Raw genomic sequence first — 22,183 nt, forward strand, 5'->3', positions numbered from 1 at the left:
AACACCTCCTGATACATATATATTACAACAAGATGTTGCAAGCCAGAACCGGGCAAACATTGCTGTCTGATCCTGAGAGGCGAACAAGGTCACTCCCTCATGGCATAGACCCAGTGGGCACAAGGATGATGGGGCCTTTGGCCCTATCCTGTGCTCCACAGACAATAAAGAAGGAGGCAACTTTCTGATATGGTACAGTTTTCAGAATGACTCCTCCTTAGGTTAAAATATGCTCCCATTATTTCATATGTTAGAGAGTACGCCAACTGATTTGTAAGGGAATACTTCTGTTTAAATAATTTTTCAGATATGTGAATTCTAAAAATATTGTGCACCATAGATCCCTAGAGCAATGATCTGAAAAAAAGGGGGAAAAAAGATCTTTTCATGAAGAATCAATGGTTAAATACTGAGTGGTTAATAACACCTGTTATCTCTAATTAGATTCTGAAAGTACACAAGGATTTCTGACATGATAATGGTACACTACATGAACAGAATGCATTGATAACAGGTGGAAGGATATGTTTTATTTCTACAGCTTTTCCTTATTGAAAAATCAAATACACTGAATGACAGCTCGGTGGAAAATACGAGTAAATCACAGAAGGCTATACATTGTGAAGTTTGTAAAAACTCTACTTTAAATTATATTTGGACATTTTCCATTAGCTTTTTCTCCACATCATTGTAAGGCTGTACCCATCTAGAACTAATTTGAAACTCAGAGGTTAATGGTCACAAAAAATGACTTGTACCAATTACATGGAATATGTATAAATTCAGTCTCTATGCAAGTTTCCATTTTAAATACTGTTTTTACTTGTCTGGTAGTGACTACAATAATTAAGTTTAAACTATTACACTGTTAGTATATAATTAGCATAACAGAGATACAGATACAATAACGACATTTTTTGAAGATCACTGACAGAGGATCATTATTTTCCACAATAGTATGTGATTTTTTAAAAAGTTCTAAGAAAATCCAGATTGTTTCAGAAACATCAAAGTTACTGTAATCCTTCAGTATAGGGATTTATTTCACTTTGAAGTAAGTTCCTATAGTGGGACTCTCTGACTTTGTTAAATTATGTTGTCTTTGAATTTGTGTGTTTGGGAGAAGCAGAGGACAAGGGGGAGGGATTTAAAAGCATGTCATTCTCCTTTCCCTTAAAGAAGACTTTTTGAACCTGACTCTGTGCAGTTGCAAATTAATTGGGTTCAAAAAGACTTAAAAGTCAAGGTCACGTTGACCATTGGCTTTGTCCCCTTCCTTAGAACTGCATGAATGTCTTGGGTGCTTACTTGATGTTTCACTGCTGAAAAGTTTTGTAAAGTTTGTGCATTAAAATTGAATAGAATCTGCTTTTATCAAAAGATAGGTGATCATCTGTATGTTGGCATTGATCAAAATGATAAATAACAGAATTTCCTTCACGGCCATACAGAGTTCTAAGGTAGGGATGAATGGATAAGAAGATGGCCTTCAAACCAAGGTGAACCAGCACAAGTCCTTATCAGTTATCAGATAAAGTTGGGAAAAGGCTAGTTGATCTTTAAATGAGTGCTACAGGAGGGACATGAACTCGTGCAATAGGCCCTGCAGCAGTGAAACTGAAGGATGTGTTTTTATTTCAGTTTTAAGAAGTAGGAGGAAGAACCTCTGGAGCTGGAGCTAAGGGCTTAGGCAAGCAGTTGCTCTATAGTTGAAGAATAACATTATTCTGACAAGGAATTTTAGCATGACCATGAACCCTTCCCTGGACAATTGAAGCAAAATGAAGGGAAAAGAAGGCAATGGCTAACCTGAAGCCAAAATGAATATTTAGTGCTTCAACAACTGGTTTCTTTAAACCAGGCAGATAACCCCTTATCGGTCTCTTGCCCTTATGTTAAAAACAATAGTGTAATGGTCCTAAAGCAGAACTAAGAGAAACTTTTTTCCATGGTAAGGCACTCTAGTCTGGCTGTCCTTTTGAGGAACATATAGTACAATATGGTGAAACAAAATATGGTGAAGTAAGGCTAAATCCTAGACTGATTTAAAGGTGTGGATTGGAGCTTAGTGATATTTCTCTCTGTTTTTTTTGAATATCTGCAGGCCAACTGGGATCTCCTTCATCTTCAGTTTTAATAAGTGCATATCAAATCATATCTGGCACTCACGCAGCCAGAGAGGCCAAATTATACCAGTTTGAGGTATTTTTGATGCATTTTCTTCACAAAAGGGACTGTCAAGTTACTTTAGCATAGTATGCACCCTGAAATCCTCAAGGAGGTGTGCAACCCATTTAAATTTAAACAGCTTCCCATTAAACCCACTTATTTCTTGGAGGAAATCTTGCCATACATATGAGTAGTTCACTAAGGAGGTCTAGCTACATAATTTTCTTCAGAGAAATGGACTTGATGTGGAATGGCATGGTTCCTTGTCCTTTCAAAAGGCAGCCTCAAAGGGACCAAAAAGGCCTGGAAACAAGAGCTCTGAAATTCAGAGCTGCGCTATTTTCATCACAGACCATAAAGTTCAGTTAACCCCCATTATCAACAACAACTTACAAGAAATATTGGATAGTCAGGAAACCAATAAAAACTACCAAAAAGCAATGAACAATTGCTTATGTACCATGATATCCTGAAAGCCCCCAAAATTAACTGTTTGCTTACTATATTTCTCTCCAATACACAATGACTTGGAAAAAAAAACCATCATGATACTGGGTTATATGTGGAAACTGAATGGAATGGCAAGAATCAATATGCACTTGGAAGACAGCTAAGGTGTAACAAAGGAAGAGAAAACAGCCAGTGTACAATATGACAAATTGGGGTCATATCTATCATTGAAGTGTTAAGGTTATGCTAGTAGATGTTGTTCAAGAATATGAAGGCTTGTTCCTAGAAATTCTATTGGTTCCTAGACCAATACAACTTGCTATGTACTATAAATGGCCTCTTCTAATAGCTCTTAACAGTACCTGAACTAGTAAAGTTAGTGCCTAATATAACTGAGAGAGGGGGATTTCTTAGGGTCATATCTTTGGAACAATGCATAGGTGAATTGGACTGAGACAGACTTTCAAATGCAAGACATTCTTCATCAGCTCTCAGTAGTAAAAGGCATCACTGCAAGGTAGAAAAAAAAACAGTTGTAAGAGGGGGAGAGAAATTCCCAGGGGTAGCACACAAACAATTAGCAGAAAAAAAGAAACTGATTACTGGCCTGTCAAAAGGGAGGAATCATCATCACCTGTGCTCTCCTACCCATATTTCAGAGGTTATCAGATGCTTGATGAACTTTTTGATGCAACTGATGAATGCCATGGCCACTGTAATGCAGTAAGGAATGTATATTTCCATTCCTTGATTTAGCTGTGGTATCCCATGACAATATGCACTATTGTTAACTGTCTCGATTAACATTTTTCTTGATAAGAAGCTTGTGTGATGCTTTCAAGTATAGCAAGGATGGGGAGTACAGCAAGAGCCTCTTGTTCCCTCAGTAAGGCCACTACTTATTGAGAGGGGGATCACCTTTTTGTGCACTACCTAACAAAACAGGGCCTTGGTCCTAAAAAGGATTATGAGATGATACAGCAATACAAACAAGTACTCATAACTCACAGGATTACATCCCATTACATTACCAAAGGTAATCATCTTCAGCTCTTGTCCCTTTCCCCAGCAAGTCCAAAAAGGGAGGAAAAGTTGGAGTGGCTATAATGATGTATCCACTTGTGTAGGCTAGAAATCAGCCTGTGTGCAATGTTCATTTTCTCTTGCTTCTCTGTGACAGTTCACCCTTCATTAAAAAGAATATGGCTAAATTGTGAACTTCTCTAGTAATCTGCGTATTGTTTATCTTTATGGCAAGAAGAATCTCATTTTCAGAGTTATTCTTTATCATACTTGATTTTTATCTTCTTAATACTTGTAGTCTGGAGCATTCACAGCTTTCTTATGTGAGCCACAAATACCACATTGGAAATATAGATTCATGAATACCCCACTTCTTTTTTGGACCTGCTCCACATTGCTCAGATGTTTATGCTTGCTTTCTAGCTAAATCATTGTACAAATGTAACGGAAGCAAAAGTTTCCAGATATGAGAAAAGAAGACTATTTTGCAAAAAAGAAGCTTGTATTCAGATTCCCTTAGGGTGGTGATGGTCAGCAACATATAGAGACTGACCCCCCCCCCCGCCCCCCCAGCCTCCCAAAACCTATGCCTTAATCTAGGAAGCCCCTGAACTGGTGTAAAATGACATAAATAGAATTATCAGAACTGTCAATGGTGATATGGCAGTTTTACATCTAGGTAAAGACTTGTCCCATAACCTGCTGGAGTTTCCTTACCTCCTGCACTGGCTGATTTGGAAATTGCAGGAAAGATTGAATTAACAAACTATCAACAATTTCTAATTTGTGAAACATAATTCAATCTCTTACACAAATAGTCTCGGAAAAGAAGTACAGCCCTAAATATTTTGCGTGTTGAAAAGATGGTCTAGAGGAGCAATACTGTGGAGTTACGTCATACCTCTTTATTTATTGTGGCTTTGCTATAATGGACTTCAGTCAATAAGAAGTGCTGTTTTGACTGCCTTCCAAAATTACTTCTTTTTTTTTTTTACCTTAACTCATATTCCCAAAGCTGATGTCATGTTCAGAAAATAAACTGTCCAATGATCTGGCACAAGGAGTCTTCTCTTGTGAGTTAAATAAACCAAAAAATATACTATTTCTAATTTAATTGAAATATTTTCTATTTGAGTTTTGTAGACATACAAATACATTTTTCCGCTCTTCAGCTATAGGCTTTATTATGTTAGAGCTGCTTTTGAAATATTCCTGTTTGGTACCATTTATGAAATTTGTGCCAAGGACAATATAATTATTGAGCTAAAGTAAGTTTAACAAAGCCCAAAACTTCAAGGTCTCCATGCCCAAGTTAGTCTCAGGTTTATTGAATCAGAAACCACATTTTACTCATTTTCTACAGATTCTTTTATAGGATCAGAAGAGAGTAGGGCTGAAGAGACCTTTCATAGTCAATCATTTTAGGTAACTAAACCAGTCCAGCCAAGAGTCTGCGTAACCTGCTCTTGAAAGCTTTCAAGGATGGAGAGTCCACAATTTCTCTAGGTAGTTAGTTCCAATGCTTGACCACCATCATAGTCAGAAAATTCCTCCTAATCCCCTATCTAAATTTCCCCTGTTGCATCTTAAGGCCATTGCTCCCCTTAAGGCACAGAGAAAAGTTCATCTCCAGGCTCTCTCTAATGGTCCTTCAGGTATTTGCCTCCTCAGTGTTCTCTTCTCTTCTCTGAATAACCCTAGTTTCCTTCATCCTTTCCTCATAAGTCTTGCCTCCCAGGCCCCTAACTGTTTTGTTGCTTTGCACTGGACCCTTTCCAAACTGTCCACATCCTGGTTGAAGTGTGGTATCCAAAACAGGACAAAGTATTCCAGGTAAGGCCTCACCAGTGCTGAATAAAGTGATTTCTTGTTCTTTGCAAACCAAAAGCAAAAATGAAGCCTTGCGGAAGAACCATTACCTATTTAAAACAATACCCAAATAGCTTGTGTAAAGTTAAAAATTAAGTAATATGTAGCATTAGGAAAACATCCCACCACCCTAAAATTGTTCAAAAATAGTTCCATGAATAAAGAAACCCTGGCAACTTTGTATGTTTCCTTCAAAGTCATCACTCTAAGTGTCCTCCATTACTAAACATTCTGATGGATTTTAATGAGTTGAGCACATGTAGCCCTTGTGTGATCTAATATAAGTTTGCTTACTCAAAGGTGACTTGTCTGAACTTCTTATCCAAAATGGACAAACACCCTTTGATGTCACTTACTTCAGTTGTTATTCCCCATGTATACACATTCATTCAATGTCTCCAACAAGTTTTAGAAATCTGAAGTAGAACTCTTACACAAATTGCCGATTGCTTAAATCACAAGCAAGACTTTATAAAGGGGGATAAGGCAAAATGTCGCATTTATTGATTACATGAATTAGGCATAGAGGTCCTGGCACACCATTCATACAAACACACAGTGATTATCATACGCATTATCACACACACGCACACACATGCGCGCGCGCACACACACACACACACACCCATTCCATGCATACAGACACCAGATATAGTTACCAGTAATAGTTGCTCAATGTTAACACAGGGTGGCCAACCCCATGCTCATTGAGTAGTTGAGATGATGATGATGGAGGTGGAAGACAGCAGCTGGAGTGGGATGAAAACAGATGGGTCTGTGGTGTGGGAAAGAAAGTGGAAAGTGAACTGATTTGGCATTGTTTGGGTTTCCCTATTATACTTTTTGCCAGTCTTTGTTCAGCATTTTGGAAGTTTTCCATGCTTAGTCTGTGTTTTAACAGTTGTTTCGCATCCACCTTCTTCTTTTCTCAACTCAAGGTCATCCTAGTCGTAAAAATGGGTCTAGATGCTAAGGTCAGTGTTTTAAAACCTGGGTGTTTAGAGTAGGGCACTTAAATCTAGACAATATTTAAGGATCTGATTCTTCATAATTATCACTGTCAATCCAACTATTTGAACTGTTCAAATAAAGGATATCAGAGTTACCCAAAAAACCTTGTCTGCCTATGTTGTTAGACCAACATGGCTACATCCTATACTCTCAATCCAGGCATTCTTTTTTGGATCTCACTAAGTACCTTGGCACTTACAGTCCACAATACAGCAGCTCAATGGTGGCATAATGATTTGGGTTGTCCACCTGAGTGTGTGATCTCATCTTCCTTGAATGTTTGGAAAATTATAATAAATCCTTTTTATGGAACTGGTATGTATTCCAACTTAGTTTGTGGAAGATAGTCTGAAGATGTGTTGAATATACATAAGCACTCAGTACCAGGATTTTGGTTCTTCAAAATTTTTTAGTAGTACTAATTAAGGAATATTTAGGAGAACAGCTATTCATAGCAGTTTATTAAGCCTTGAGCTTTACTTATTCTGAACACTATCATTTGACTTTGATTTCTAGAAACTTTAGGGTTTGGTTTTTGTAAGACTTATTCTTATTCCAGATACCACAGGGAAGCCTTTTCTCAAGATCCCACTGGTTAAGTCCATTAGCTAATGCTACATAGTATATTTATTACATAGTTAAATTATTCTTTTTGTCACTTCACTAAGCTGACTATTGGAAAGCACACTGTCCTAAAGTGATCTCTCTAATGCTCTTCTAAAATTGTCTATGATTGCACAAAAACTGCAAAAAAATAATGCTACGGAACTTAGAGCCAACCTCTTTATCACATAGAGAATACTAAATCAAATCAAATTCAGCTGCTTAAATGATCCATTTTTAAAAGCAGTTAAACCGATCAAGGGGGCAACTTTGTCACTGTGAAAATGAAAATACTGCTGTCTGATATCTCAAGGATTTTCAAAGACTTATCTACAATGAAAAGTTCAAATGATATTGAAAAATCTTATTGGTGCCTCATCAAAGAATTTCTTAGTAGTATGTCAGAAAAGTTGTTGATGTTGATGCCCAGCATAATATAAATCTCTGATTCAAGAAAGAGCTCTATACATATACCTGACTAATGAGTAGACCCACAAAAATCATCTGATCTGTTCATGTTAGTAACCTACTAAATCAGGGCTTCAATTATTAGTCACGCAATTCTTTTGACATTAATGGGTATTTTGGTTTGAAGTGATCTCTGATACTGGCTGGGATATATTTAAAGTACAAATGAGACATTTTGAAGTAGGAAATGCACTGTGTTATTCTAGAAGTTCCAACAGTTTTTCTTAACTGTGAGCTTTAGTGGAGTAAAACATTTTTTACTTCCTATTACCAAATATATTAAAGAAGAAATGCTTTTTTTTCCTCTTCACTGTTTCCCCCTGCCTTAACTTAGAAGAAAAACTGAGTAAATGGAAGGAGGGGAGTATGAGAGCAAAGCGGCTTTCTGAATGCACTTTTTTCAACAGGAAAGTGTGTGTGGGGAGCGGGGGTGAGGGGATAGAAAATCATTTCTGAGCTTATTACTTCTGAGAGTGAGGATGGAGAAAGGACTAGCTGAAGGAAGGGAAAGTGATAAACATAGAGGTCTCCTGAATACCCTGAAGACGGAGGAAATGGCTAAGGAGCCTTTCAGAGGTATTGGGTTGCCAGCAGCTTTTCTTTTAAGGTTATGAATTTGTAGTGGAAAGAAAGGCACAATATAACTTTTTAGATTATCATGTGGCCCTTACCAAAAAGAAAGAAAGACCTGTCACTCCTCTTAATATTCACCTGCATCTTCCAATCTATGCTTAAGCAATAATCAGTAACTGAGGACAGGTCTTTATAGAGAAAGATCATCAGATGTTACAATTTGAGCCTTGCCCTCTTATCTTTGAAACTGGCCCTCCTACAGAACAACCATGCAGAAACTTAATAGATCGAAAGGGTAATGTGGAGTTTCTAAGTAGACTTGATTTACTCTTTTTTTAACTTGAAGCCTTGCATCCTTGTAAAGTTAGAGGAAGATGAAGCCTGTAAGCACTGCATTAGGTTTGTGATACAAACATCTCTTATTGTTCTTCATTCCAACAATGTTTTGTCCATTTTTAATGCAAGTGGCATGCTGCACATTTATTCTGCATCATGAGTTGATTTTTCCCTTTTTTTCATTTTTATGAAACTATTCTAATGATAACAGAAAATCACAGAAAACGCCTACAGAACTTAGGTTACACTTATGTGAATATAGAAAGGCCTGTAAATCCAGCCCTTATTTGCACAGGAGGTTGCCCTCTTAGCATCAGGCGTTACAAAGATGTGTAAAAGTACAATATAGGTGTATGAGCAGATCCAGAATTTTGTTGAGGGGGGTGAGTAGGGGAGCAGTAAGCTTTGCTGTGGCGAGTGGCCACCCCTGTATTCCCACCCCTCTACACACAGCAGGGCAGGCAGACCATACTACAGAAGAAAGGGACCCTTAAGAAGGTAAAAATCCTCCCCTTCCCTTTTCCTCCAGGCTGTGATGCCCATTCCAGCCCCTCACTTTCCATTCTCCTCTGTTGCTGCCTGCCCCCAGCTGACCCGGGGTAAGCAGGGGCTCCAGAGTCACTCCATTGCAGCTGGACTACTCATGGCACCAGGCTCAGCCAGAAACAGCAGTGGTGACAGCTGACAAGTCCCCTTCCCCTGCATCTGTTTCCAGGCTGCCAGGGAGAAACCTTGGGAGACTGGGTAGGCCACTGCTGTCACACTTCTATCTCGCTGAGACTGGATTAGCATAAAGCCTGGCTGTAGCAAGCAAAGAGTGGCTCTGGAAACTGCCCCAGGCTGTAGACAGCGGCAATGCTGGATGAGGGGAGAGAACATAACCATGAGCATACAGGGGAGGCAGAAGAGCAGTAGGGGGATTCTTACTTGCTTCAGAGACTTAAAAAAAATATCCCTAGCTGCTGCTCCTGTGGCGTGGTCAGTTGAAAGTATGTGCATCTGTACCACGGCATCCCCCTGGATACACTTCTTCATAGGTATGGGATAGAGGTAAGGGGTAGGATCTTTCTGTCAAACTTTTGAGCACACACAGAGTTACCCTTGGTTTTGGAAGGGAGGAGATAATGATGTACCCATACAGGATATTGTTTTAAAGGTTTCTTTTTTTTTTGTTTTTCCTTGAGTGCCTTGAAGGATTTGGTTACTTAATTTTAGGTGCTCAGAAAACATGGGGAACTTTCAAAGCAACATATAGATACTATCTGCTAACGTACAGAATTGTGGTATCTTATGGGAGGAGCTGATGCATTCTTGAATTCTTCTGCCTCCTACATGCTGTGGGGCTCCCAGTGCCAGGGCTGCTTGAATTCTTAGGCTCGGCTGCTTGCCCAGGCACTGGGGTTTTCAGAACCTGATGTTCTATCGCTGCACGTTTTTTGAGATAATCTAACCATTTTTGTTTGCTAAATGTCTGTCTCCTCTTCAAGAGTCAATCAAGTGCCGCCTGCAACCTTATTACGAGACATCCTCATCTTACTGAGTCTGCATAACCCTGCACTGTTGTTTGAACTGAGAGTTGAAGAAGGATGTGTGGAACTGATCACAATTTCTTTTTCCCAGAGTGCTATTAAAGCAAATCTATATTCATGAATGTACAGGAATGGACTGTGTAGTAGTTAACGGGAAATTTCTTTGCTTGAAGGGCCAAGCATTTTAAAATTACTGGATGGCCAGGTAATAATTTGATCCCACAACTAAGAACTCAAGTGGATGTCTACAGATTTTTTATATTTGGTTGCCCACCCCATAAAAATAAATAAGTCATGTGCCAAGTTTTTAATGCTGACTAGGAAGCTCACCTTAGATGTCCACATAGGTTTAGCATGGCATACGTTGTGCTCATTCTGCACAGACTTCTACTAGATGCTATAAATATGTTGCCTTTAAATTTTATCTCTCCTTATTAATTTGTGACAAGGGCTTCTGTGAGTTCAGTGAAATTTGATTTAAGCCTTATGGAAATCTTTTGTGTTTAAAAAGAAAACCAAGAAAGGTGAATCCAAAGGAAGCCATGGGTCTCTGGTTTCACTTTGAGGCATAGAACATATCCATCAGGAAGCAAAGCTACTAGATAAATATTTTTATAGCACAAAATGTTGGCATATGTTTGGGTTTGAATACAACTGGCAGAAGTAGAGTTATGCTGTGCAGTAGCATAACTAGGGCTGGGTTAGCGGGACATCCACCTCAGGTGGGATTTAGGTGGGGGGCATTGGAACGGCTGCCTCTAGGGAACTTGTAAAGGGGGTTGTCCCTGGCATTCTCCCCCAGCCCTGCACCCCTGCATGGTATGCAACATCTCTCCCCCTCCCCACCTGTCTACTTTGCCTAATATGTCAAAATAGCTAGTTGTGTCTGAATGTATTCTATTAATATTATGACAATATTAACTATCACATTTGTAAGATAAAATGTACTTTAGCCCTGACGTATATGAAAAGCTTATGGGATAAATTATTGTAGCTCCACTGAACTCCAATGCACTAAATGACAGTAAGAGATGTTTGAGTCTCCTGGATTCTTCTGTCTAAAGTCTTGGGCACTTCTTTCAGTGATTTCACATGGTTCAATGAGCAAAAAATAACGTGCCAGAAAGCACTTCGAGTATAGCAACTGGTAAAAGCCTCTTGCTGTTGGAAAGTCACAGCTGATGTGAAGCTAGAAGGACCCTCAGCTCTTCAAAAGGTTTAATAGCTTGATGTGATCACATTTTACAGGACACAGGTTAGCAGTTACTATATTTACAGAACAGATAAGCATGGACAAAAACATTAATCAGGTCCTTGGGTCAGAAAAGATGTTTAGATAACAAGTATAACAGGAATGAGCTTCAGCTACTGAGATTCCTGGTTCATATTATGTCTTTATTGATGAAGTAACTATATTCCTGGAATGCTGACTGTAGCACTTGTCAGGTAGACTAGAAACTTAGCCATGATAAATGCTGCCAGAAGCACAGACAAAATGGTATCCTCAGGTTATAAAAAGCTTATCTTCAAGGTATTAAAATGTGGCACAGACATGCATTTTAAAGCCAGAATAGGACTGTAGAATAATGTTTTTGGGTTCAAACTCCCAGTTCCTTGAATTTTATTGTTTAGAAGTAAATTATTAAAGTTGCCCTCATTCTGTAACCACTCTTTCAGTTGTTTCTATATATAAAGTTCCTGGTCTTGCAAATTCTTACACAAGTTTTAGATCTACTACTATATATAGGTGCATGGAAAATAATTGGTTTACTTGTAGCAGTGAAGTTAAGTTTGTATATAGTGTTTTGCAGGATGAGGGGCTATTGAAGCTACCATTTTGATTTCATTTGTTGTCTCCTCTTTCTCCTTTTTACCTCCTTACACACAGATCACATTCAAAACAAAACTTTGATGCAGTGATCTCATTCTAAATATGACCTTTATTTTGGTGACTTCATTGGTTCTCTTCTCCTTGTAAAAATTCAGATTTCCCTTTGGTTCAATGGCGCAAACATTAATGTTTTCTTCAGATTTGTTCTTCACTGTATACCCAGTGGGAACTTTCAAGCTTCTGATGGAAAGTAATCCCACCAGGCAAAAAATCAGCAAGCTTGTACGCTTGTTTGTCTCGGTTCCTGCAGAGCGGGCAGCTCTCAGCACACAATCAAAATACAAAGTCAAGCTAATAACATTTCTACTCTCTTGATCTGTCATATTAAGTAGAAAAGGACTAAAGATTCAAAGTTCAGAGTCTGGATCTCGCGCAAACTTTTCTAAGGCTCAGGGGTGTAGTCTATCTGTTCAAAAAATAAGGACCAGTTGCAAAGTTTGATATGAACCTTTGTTTCCTCATAGATCAGATCAAGAATTTTGCTTTAGGACTACTCTTCATATAAAGGAATTGGTATTCTCACGGAAAGAAAATGGATAAACTAAAATGGTCACTGGGGCTGATGTTCAGCAATTTCTGTACTGTGTTTTGTTTTTGTGGATTTTAAGTATGGGCCCTTTGGCTGCCTATACACATGCTCCCATGCACTCTAATTAGAATGGATCGGAGCAGACTCAACTGATTGATGTTCTAATTGGAATATTCTAGTGTTGCCACAGCATCACGTATATTAATCCCCCTCCCCTCCCCATTGCAAAATGCCTGTTGGAGCACTTTAACTAAAGCCCATTAGCAGCACTGTAATTGGTGTGGTTCTCTGGGAACTGCTCTAATTAAAATGCCTTCCCCTACCTCTGAGCATGTGTATAGGCAGTCTTTATTTCTAGTGACAAGGATACAAATTAAGTTGGCTACCCTGACTTCTACCTTCAAATTCTTTATAACAATTCTCTTGCCATCATGCCCACAATATATTGGCTAATTAAGTAGCTGGTGATCCGACACTATGGTGTTTCATCCTGAACAATATTATCTAATAGTTTCCTTGTGCTACTCTTCATGTTCCCGCTAGTCCTTGTCCTATACTTTGACTGTAAACTCATTGGGATGGAGACTGTCTGTCTCTTTCTCTTTCTTTTATTTTTCTAAAAGATTTTATTTGTACAGTGTCTCATACAACAGGGCACTTGTGACACTTTCATAGAATCATAGAAGTAGAGTCGGAAGGGACCTTATAGATCTTCAAGTCTGACCCCCTGCCAGGGCAGGAGAAAAAAAACTGGGCTCAGATGATCCCAGCTAGGTAGGCATCCAGCCTCCTCTTAAAGACCCCCAGGGTAGGAGCCAGCACCACTTCCCTTGGAAGTTGGTTCCAGATCCTAGCCACCCTAACTGTGAAGTAGTTCTTACGGATGTCTAATCTAAACCTACTTTCCAACAACTTGTGGCCGTTATTCCTTGTTATGCCAGGGGGCGCTCGGGGAAACAAGGTCTCTCCCAAACCCTTCTGGTCCCCCCTAGTGAGTTTATAGGCTGTCACCAGGTCCCCCCTCAGCCTTCTCTTGTGAAGGCTGAACAGGTTCAGGTCCTGCAGTCTCCCATTGTAGGGTCTGCCCTGTAGTCCCCGGATCATTCAGGTGGCCCTCCTCTGGACCCTCTCAATGTTGTCCACATCCCTCCTGAAGTGGGGCACCCAGAACTGGATACAGTACTTCAGCTGTGGCCTGACCAGTTTAGCATATACTAATTCCCAATCATATACTCGAATACCACTGAGTATATGATGTTAGAGATTTGATCAATAATGTTTTTTCTAGTTTAAATTTAATAAAACATGTTTATTTCATAGCATTTTATCTGAGAAAGATGTATGGAACTTCTGACTACAAAAGGAGAGCAACATAAAAACTTTGGGAAGATTTATTTTTTCCCCCAAGTGAAACTTTATAATGTCACAGTGCCTTCATTTACTTTGTGGCCATGCTTAGAATATGGCAAGTGTGTGTGTGTTAACAGCTGATTTAAGTTGTTTGGTCTGTAATCAGGCAGCTGTAATATTGAAGATAATGCACTAGTGAACTCTGAGCTGAACAGAGGTGATGGTAAATTACAAAACACAAGCCAGTCAACACATTTTATTGGTATGACCTTCAAGGTTAGAGACGCATGAACAGAGAAGCTGGCTACATACTGATGGATTTTTTTCCCTTAAACTTCAAAGGCTAACAACTACAAATTTCAAAATTAGGATATAGCTACTTATCTCTGCAGTAAAGTGTCAATAACCTTTATCTGAGCCTATTGAATATATTTTCCGAAGAGCATTAATCAGGTTTTATTTCCATCATTTTAGCTGAGAACTTCTATAGCTTTTAGTTTAAATGGCTTTTGCTAAATTTCTCATGAGTTGTGTTTGATTTCACCCTGTTAGGGTGAAGGCACAGTGCATTAATGGTAAAGCATTAATCTATTATGTCACTTATACTTTGGTAAACCATTTTATTTATACTTTACAAAATCACAAGGCAATTTATATTTGTCACAGAGGAAATAAGCTTTTGTGTCATGTTACTTCTCTGATTAGATCATGAATTACACCAAGCAGGCTTGGATTTTTAGATGGGATGCTTAGAAAGTAAAGCAGAAGATCTTTATCAGGGAAATCAGTATAACTTTGAGCTGTATTTGTTGTTCTGTTCAGTACCAAAGAAACTATAATCTAGAGCTTTGGCCATAGACCTTAAACTCCTTATTTTGGAAACACAATTCATACATAGCTGAAACCATCAAAATATTTAGCATAGAACTTCACTATTGGTGCCCAGGTTTTCCCCCAAATATACATTTAGAGGAATCAATGCTAAGCTCCATATTGAATTTTTATTTGGGCAAAGCCTGACCCTACACTGAAGGTGTTAGTTCTGCTTTTGTTGAAGTTAATGGTAAAAACTCCATGCATTTCAGTAGTAGAAAATTAAGGCTGTGAGCAAGGAATTATTTAGTTTACCTTATTAACAATGCTTTTAGAGCTAAATGTCTTATCATGAATGAATTGGAAGGGGTGGGGGAAAGCAACAAGTGTGTGGTTAAAAACAACCCTGACAACGATGACTCCTAGAGAGAGAAAATAAAATCATATCATTTTTATTTAATTACTGCTTTGTAATACAAATTGAAGTACTATGTCTTACTTAATAACTGATCTAATATATGTTTAAAATATTTTTAAAATATGTAAGATGCCTACACTATATCCTTTCATCCTTTCCTACTGGCCCTAAAACAAATTTGCATATGATAGGTCAGGTAGCATATTTACTCTGAAATTCACAGAGTCTCAAAGAGGCACCATTTACTCAGCAGGGGTAATGCACATCAAACTATTTGTATCAATAACCTTTTTGGTTTAAAGACTGTAGAGGAAAAAAGCTCAACTAATTGGATGTTAGAGATTTGAACTTCTGGCAATAAAGAATAAGAAAAATCCCCTATTGAACCGGATTTTAAAACCCAATAGAGATGATAAAGTCAGCTTTTCTACAGAACCATGATAACCCATTGTCTATATCTATAAATATCTAGTAAAAATACAAAAGGATCCTACTCTTTCCTAGATAAGAAAACACTTAACTTTCAATATTGTTACAGTCAGTTATAGTAATGCATTTTGTGGGAAGAACAGATCCCTAAATATGTTGAAATGATTAAAGCTTAAGCTAAAATAGAAAAGTGTTCTCATTTATTCAGCTCCTTTTAGTAATAATACCATAATATGATTTGGAGGGTCTGCTGGGGAAAATATCACCTCTGCAAATAATCAAGAACTGATCTGAGGGTTAATCATAGAGATTCCCTCATGCTGAAGACCTCTGGTCCTCTCAGACAGCCTCCTCTATTGGCCAAGTCAAACAGTGTCCAGATTATTAACTATATACAGGTAGAGGGCTTCTATAGAGATCCTCTTCTGAACATTCAAGTGCAAGGGCTTCCCTACCTACTGACAGGCAGATAGGAAAAACTTAATTAGGTCACGTAGGTTGAAAAGAAAAGAATTTCCTTGAGTGACAGCATTATTCTAGTAGTTTAAGGGATTTATCGAGCTGAATGTTCGCTGTCCCTCTGGCTGTAAGTAAACTGTGGAGAGAGACAGGAAAAAAAAAAAAGCCAGTCCCCTAGGGTAAAGGAAGACCTCATTATAGTTCTTGGAGTCAAGTATCGGACCTGCAAAACCCATTTCCCCCCCCTCCCCCTTCAGTTAACAAATTAGTAATACGGAAATGAAAGCCTGTCCCCTTTCCATGAATTTCTTTTCAGAAGTGAGGCTAGGTCGGTTATTGCTAATCTGCTTGAACTCGTGACATTCCCAGAGGGGAAAAAAAATTCTTCCTTTTACTCATTTTTTAACTATAAAAAATTATAAAACAATTATTCTGCCCCCAAGAACTCAGAAAGACCCCAAAAGAATGAACTCAGCAAGACCATAATAGGTCAGAGTGTTTCTAACGCTATGCCTTTCTATTTGAAATCTCCAGGGTTACCTTATGAATCTTGTTTGAACACCTTACATTGCTAACATTCTGTGGCACCCCATGGCACCCTTGAAAGGATCTCAAGGCACCCCAGGGTGCCATGGCACTCAGGGGGAGAATCACTGAGCTACAGTTTCATCTTTCACACTACCAGGTTATACACAGAACACATTTGCTGGTTTCCTACCTGCTCCTGTTCTCCACTTCTCCATTGCAGAGTATAATGTAGTGGCCTTCAAAACGATCCAACTTCTGTAGCTGAAAGTATACAGAATTGGGTAAGTGAATATATATCTACTCTGTGCTAAGGGGAGGTCTCTATACTATTTAGTCAGGATAACAAAATAATACCAAGGTCTACTCTGGGAAAACAGGTGCCACGAATTTGGTGTGCATGCCAGGTGAAAGCCTGATTGTACCTGCTTTATAGTTTGATATGCATCATCAGAAAGGTAATTAGTCGCATTAGTCTGAGGACAGGCAGAAGGCAAGGCAGAGTGGGACCTTTTACTCTAACTAATTCAGAGAGGCCTAAGGTTCTGTAAGCAATAGTTTACTTCATCGGGTGTTTGTTAGGTCAAGCTATGATAGCATCTGATGAAGTAAACTATTGCTTACAGAAGCATAGACCTCTCTGAATTAATTAGTCTATCAGGTCCCACTCTGCCTTGCCATATACCTATAGTTCAATATTTAGACTGTGAAAAAAAATCAGGTATTGGTCTTGGTTTTAAAATGTACTCATGAATGTGGTATGTGGCACGTGATCTCTAAACCTGAGTAAAAGACCATTTTGAAAGCTGCTAGAGTTTCAGGAATCCTCAGACTTTCCTCACTTGGAGCTTCAATCCACACTGATATGATATACAGTGGGAAGCTGCAATTTTTTGCAATGCTTTTAATGACTTTACTTAAAGAAGCTAGTCCAAAAATCCAGAGAGATTTCTTAAGATTGCTGGTGAAAGAGAACCAAGCGGAAGAGAAATGCCTGTGAACTTTATCATACAACACTCGCTTGTTTGAATTTCTGTTTCCTTACACGGTTGGTTTTGTATAAAGAATTTTTTGTTATTGTATTGAGGTCAAAGTGATAAATTATGTTTTAGGGTATGCTTACAGAGTCTGAGGTAATAATAGTCTGAGTATGTGGCAGATAGTTTTCCTGTGACGTGGTGAAATGAAATCCATTCCTCTTCTTTCCGGAGAAGTGAGGTAAATTACCGAAGTTACAGCCTGGAGGTCAAGTTCAACCCCAGAGCAGAAGCACTCTCAGCATGGCCCTGTCAGATCCCAATGGATCTACAAATTCTGATAAATGCAAGGACATGAAAAAGAAGGAAGGAGGGCTGCTGCAATTGTTCAGAGTCCCTCAGCTTCCAGTAGGGAATTTGCAAAGCATTGGGTTTCCATGTGACACTTCTTAAGCTTTAAGTGTGCAGAAAGTGTTTCACAGCTGTAACAGAACAGATGTTCATGGCACATAAAGCTCTTTAAGAATGGAGCATCCCACTCTAAGTTAACCAGGATACATGTGGTATCAAACTAAGGTGCTTTAGGCTACAGTTCTTTATTGACCATCTGTAGCACACCCCAGGGGCCCCTCAGTAGGTGTCTTGCTAGCTTTAGCTGGTGTTTGTCTGCTCTGGGCAAACTGTGGCCCAGCCCCTCCCCAAGGCCGTCATGGAGAGGAGATGGAAAAGGCTCTCTCCTCTCTGCACAGCTGGGTGAGGGAATGGAGCCACCATGCTGTGCAGCATTCCCACCTCGAATTGCTGGGTCAGGGTGGTCTCGCTGGGTCTATGTAACAAGGAGACCCCCTTCCCACCCTCACCCCAGCCTCTTTGCAGCTGCAGTCAGGAGGTACAGCATGGGGACTTTTCAAGTCAAGCTTTTCACCATGCTGGGAACTGGGGTTAGGGGAACAGAACCCCCCTGCCATGAGGACCTGACCTTGCTCCCTCCAAGACCTAAGCCATTGGAACTGTGGGGGAGCCATTGCCACACGGGGGCTCCATTCTCCCTATTCTACCCCACAGTCACCAGCTGACGGGGGGGGTGGGGCTCGTGAGAGAGGCTGGTGCAGTAGCCTACTGGGAGGCATGTGGGAGCCCTCCCAGTGGCCATTGCAGACGGGCTGCAAGTCCCACACCCCACCATCAAGCAGCAAACATCAGTTTGGTTTGCTCCCACTCTAACTTATAGTGCTTGAGGTAACGTGTCATGGAGAACTTCCACCATAACCCCAAACATACCCATACCCTCCCACAGCCCTCTCCATACACTCTCAACCCCCACCATAAGCCAAACACACCCACATCCTCCCACAGCACCCACCCCAACCACATGACCCACACCCATTCCCTACCCTCCCTCCCACCCCCCACACACATGCCCTCCAACCTCCCCCACATACACCCCATTATTTTCTACACACAATACAAGAGTAAGACTGTATTTTGAGTTATGATGCAATTGCCTCTAGATTCAGAATGCAAATACAAATAAATCAGGACAAAAATATATTTTTTAAATAAAATTAAAATAGGTTATAGTAGATGTTTGATTCTTTTTAGTATATGGTGGGTTTTTCCTGGCTTCGGGATAGCAAACACACCCACCCCCCGAAAAGTGCCCCTTGAGCACTCTGGGACAATGAGTGGGAATTCTGGTGGCAAAAGTCAGGGGTTAGGGGGGTGGGGCTACCCTTGCGGCCCTCAACAGTTCACCAAAACTCATTAAGTGGCCCTCCAGCCAAAATAATTGCCTGCGCTTGCTGTAACCTGTGAGTATAAATTGACTAAGGGAAGGGACACAAATTACACATAAAGCTGGATAAATGATTCAAAATGGATCTAACCTGTAGTAGAGAAATTCAGTGCACATAGACTGATTTCAAAATGGCAGAACCTGATTTAAGATAGACTTGGATGGATGTAGTATCAGATTTAGTCAGTTTAAGTTAGACCAGTCTGTCAAACTTCTGTCCCAAATCCCATCCTGACTCAAGTTAGATTACAGTCCCCCAGCATACCAGGATGCTTTGTAGCTGTTCGCTAACCTCCCCTCACAGGGTGGGTGGACTAGCCGCCACCAGTGTGCCTCTGCTCAGGCCTAGCCAGGCTTGCACCCACCCTGAGCTGTTACAGAGCTTAGGCAGCAAATCCTCTGCTCCCTAGCCTGAGATCATGCCTGTACCTATCAGTCCAGCAGGAGAAGATGTGAGGAATAGAGCCCCCTGCACCAGGCCTGGGCTCTATCTCAGCTGGGGTCTCATGTTGTGGGGGGTTCTCCTCATGGCCCACCCCCTGCCTGGCAGGGCTGGCTGCACAGCTCTGTCCCCTGTAAATCTCTGCCTCTGACCTGCAGTGGGGAGGGGGGGATGAAGCCCTCTGCCCCAGTCTCTGTATTCCTGAGCTACGGTCTACCCAGCTGTGGGAGCCCCACATACACACAGGGGTAGGTTTCTCATGTCCCTACCCAGCTGGGTCAGTTTCGTAGAAGGATCAGGCCCTGCCACGTGGCACAAGCACCCTGGGCTGCCCAGTGTATTTTGGCAGCTGCTGCTGGTGGTAGGGTCCAGTGGGATTCACTGGCTGGCCAATGAGACTTGTGCCAGGTGACAGGGAATGGAGTCCTTCATAGAAGTAAGGACTGGGCCCCATTGCCTGGGGCTCCTGGGCTTCCCAGCACATCCCACCAGAACACAGCTCTGCAGCCCGCGGCAGGACGTGCCAGACAGCCTGCGGGGCTTACACTGGGTAGCAGAGATAGGAGCGCTTCACGGAGGGAGGGATAAGGCCTGGCTGCTCAGCATGTCTCACTGGAGCCTGATACCAGCAGCAGCTGGCAACATGTGCCAGACAGTGTGGGAGGCCTGTGCCAGGCAGTGGGGACAGGAGCGCTGCATAAAAGGAAGGATTGGACCCTGCCACATTGCACAAGCTCCCTGGACCACCAGGCACATCCCAACTGCCACTGGTGCTGGGCACTGGAAGAAGCACTGGGTAGCCCAGAAGGCCTGTGCCAGGCAGCTGGAAAGATCCCAGCTGGGGAGGGGTGGGATACTGGGGAGGAAGGACGGAGCTTTTTTCCCCATTCACTTCAGTACGGGAGACAGCAGGGAGTTTGGGACATGTGCAAGGCAGCCAATGAGGATGGCCTCCACTCAGCTGTGCTTGGGTCCTTTTGGTAATTTCTGGCATGATAGGAAGCATGCAAGAGTGCCCCCCAGTGCACTGGCTGAGTGCCTCATCCAGTGCATGCATCTGCCCCAACCAAAGAGTGAACGTGAGCTCCATTTTTTCACGGTCTATTCCATGCAGCTTAGAGAAGCCTACAAAGATCGGATTGATTCTCCTTCAGGCTTTTTGATTCTCTATACTTAGTCTAAGGGTATAGACAGCTGTAACAGTTGCAAAACTTATCGAAACATACCAATAATAATACAACTGTAATGTGGCACGATTCTGTAGCGCTACAGAATGTAGCAAAAACATTCCAACTTTAATCCTGCTTTGTTCAGATCAAAGTTAGGAAAATTTCACTAAATTGTAGTGCTACAGGATCATGCGGATGTAACAGATAGTTACAGCTTTCACATTCTTGAGCAGCAGCAGCTCGCCATCTCCTTTTAAAGTAGCTAAATGGTGTGTCCATACCTTAAATGAATTATTTGTGTTTGCACAGGAACTGAACCTGGCTCTCCCAATTCAGAGTTGCCCTAACTGCTGAAAAATGCTTTTATAAACTGGGCCTAACATGACCAGTATTAAGGCTACTATTATTCCAGCTAGTTAGGGAGACGAAGTTTCCATGTGGAATTAATCTTTGGTAAAGTATTCAGTATAACCCTTTCTACCAAGAATTAAGTGTGCTTCTCAAACATGCCTTTTGCACACATATTGCTATTAAAGCTCCCAGTAGCAATGTAGCAATGCCATGCAGCTCTCTTTCTCCAAAGCAGAGCTCTGAGCAAAGCACCAATGAATCAAAGTTAAGAAAGGAAAAGTAATGTTATGATTATTCTCTATTCTCCAGTTATGTAAGAATTTCCTACAGGTGTGAGGTCATCTTCAACCAGTCTCTCTCTCTCTCTTAAATACTTGTTAAACACATAAATCTTTAACAATCCTCCTTAGAATCTACTTATTCCCTATTGCCCATCAGCTATGTTAATTATTTATTATTATTTACCAAAGCATAATCCTTTCTCCAATTAACTTGTAATTAATAAGCACTTGACATCTTCAAAGTACTTTACGAACATTAATTCTCTCAATGCCCTGATAAGAAGTTGTTGTTAAGGATGAGAGAACTAATTTTGTTTAATTTCACAGCTACTGAAACATTGTAGGTTTACAGATTTACTTTGAATTTAGATATCATTGCAGTTCACGTGATAAAAGAAGGGCAGTGGAAATACGCACAGTAAAAATGAAATTAATCTAAAATGATGTGAGAGAAAAAAATGCAGTTGGTGAAATCCTGGCAGAAATCTAAGGTGCACAAAATTAAAATAGGCTCCATGAAGAAAAATAGTAATAAAAAAATCAAGATTCAATTTCCCTATTTCCCTAATTGTCTAATGTGTTAAAACGAGAAGAGTGATGTACAAGGTTAAGTTTAGACTTGCCCGTACTCCCACAGGGAATGAGTGTCAGTATTGAGATTGTACCTGAGGAGTTCCAGACTCACGATCAGAGTATTGCACCTGTTTGAATGTCTGCTGCTCA

General features: G+C 40.4%; 1 long non-coding RNA gene across 1 annotated transcript; it reads right to left on the bottom strand.

Moving 5' to 3' along the window:
• Positions 1–522: 522 nt before the first annotated feature.
• On the bottom strand, positions 523–22,183 carry LOC149863056 (uncharacterized). Its single transcript, XR_016443054.1, has 4 exons — positions 22,126–22,183; positions 16,639–16,709; positions 6,171–6,286; positions 523–3,129 (listed from the first exon to the last, which is right to left on the bottom strand). It is a non-coding gene; the product is annotated as an uncharacterized LOC149863056 (long non-coding RNA).

This window comes from Crocodylus siamensis, chromosome 6, assembly GCF_052110815.1.
Source record: "Crocodylus siamensis isolate JL-2025a chromosome 6, ASM5211081v1, whole genome shotgun sequence".
In the NCBI taxonomy this organism is placed as follows: domain Eukaryota; kingdom Metazoa; phylum Chordata; order Crocodylia; family Crocodylidae; genus Crocodylus; species Crocodylus siamensis.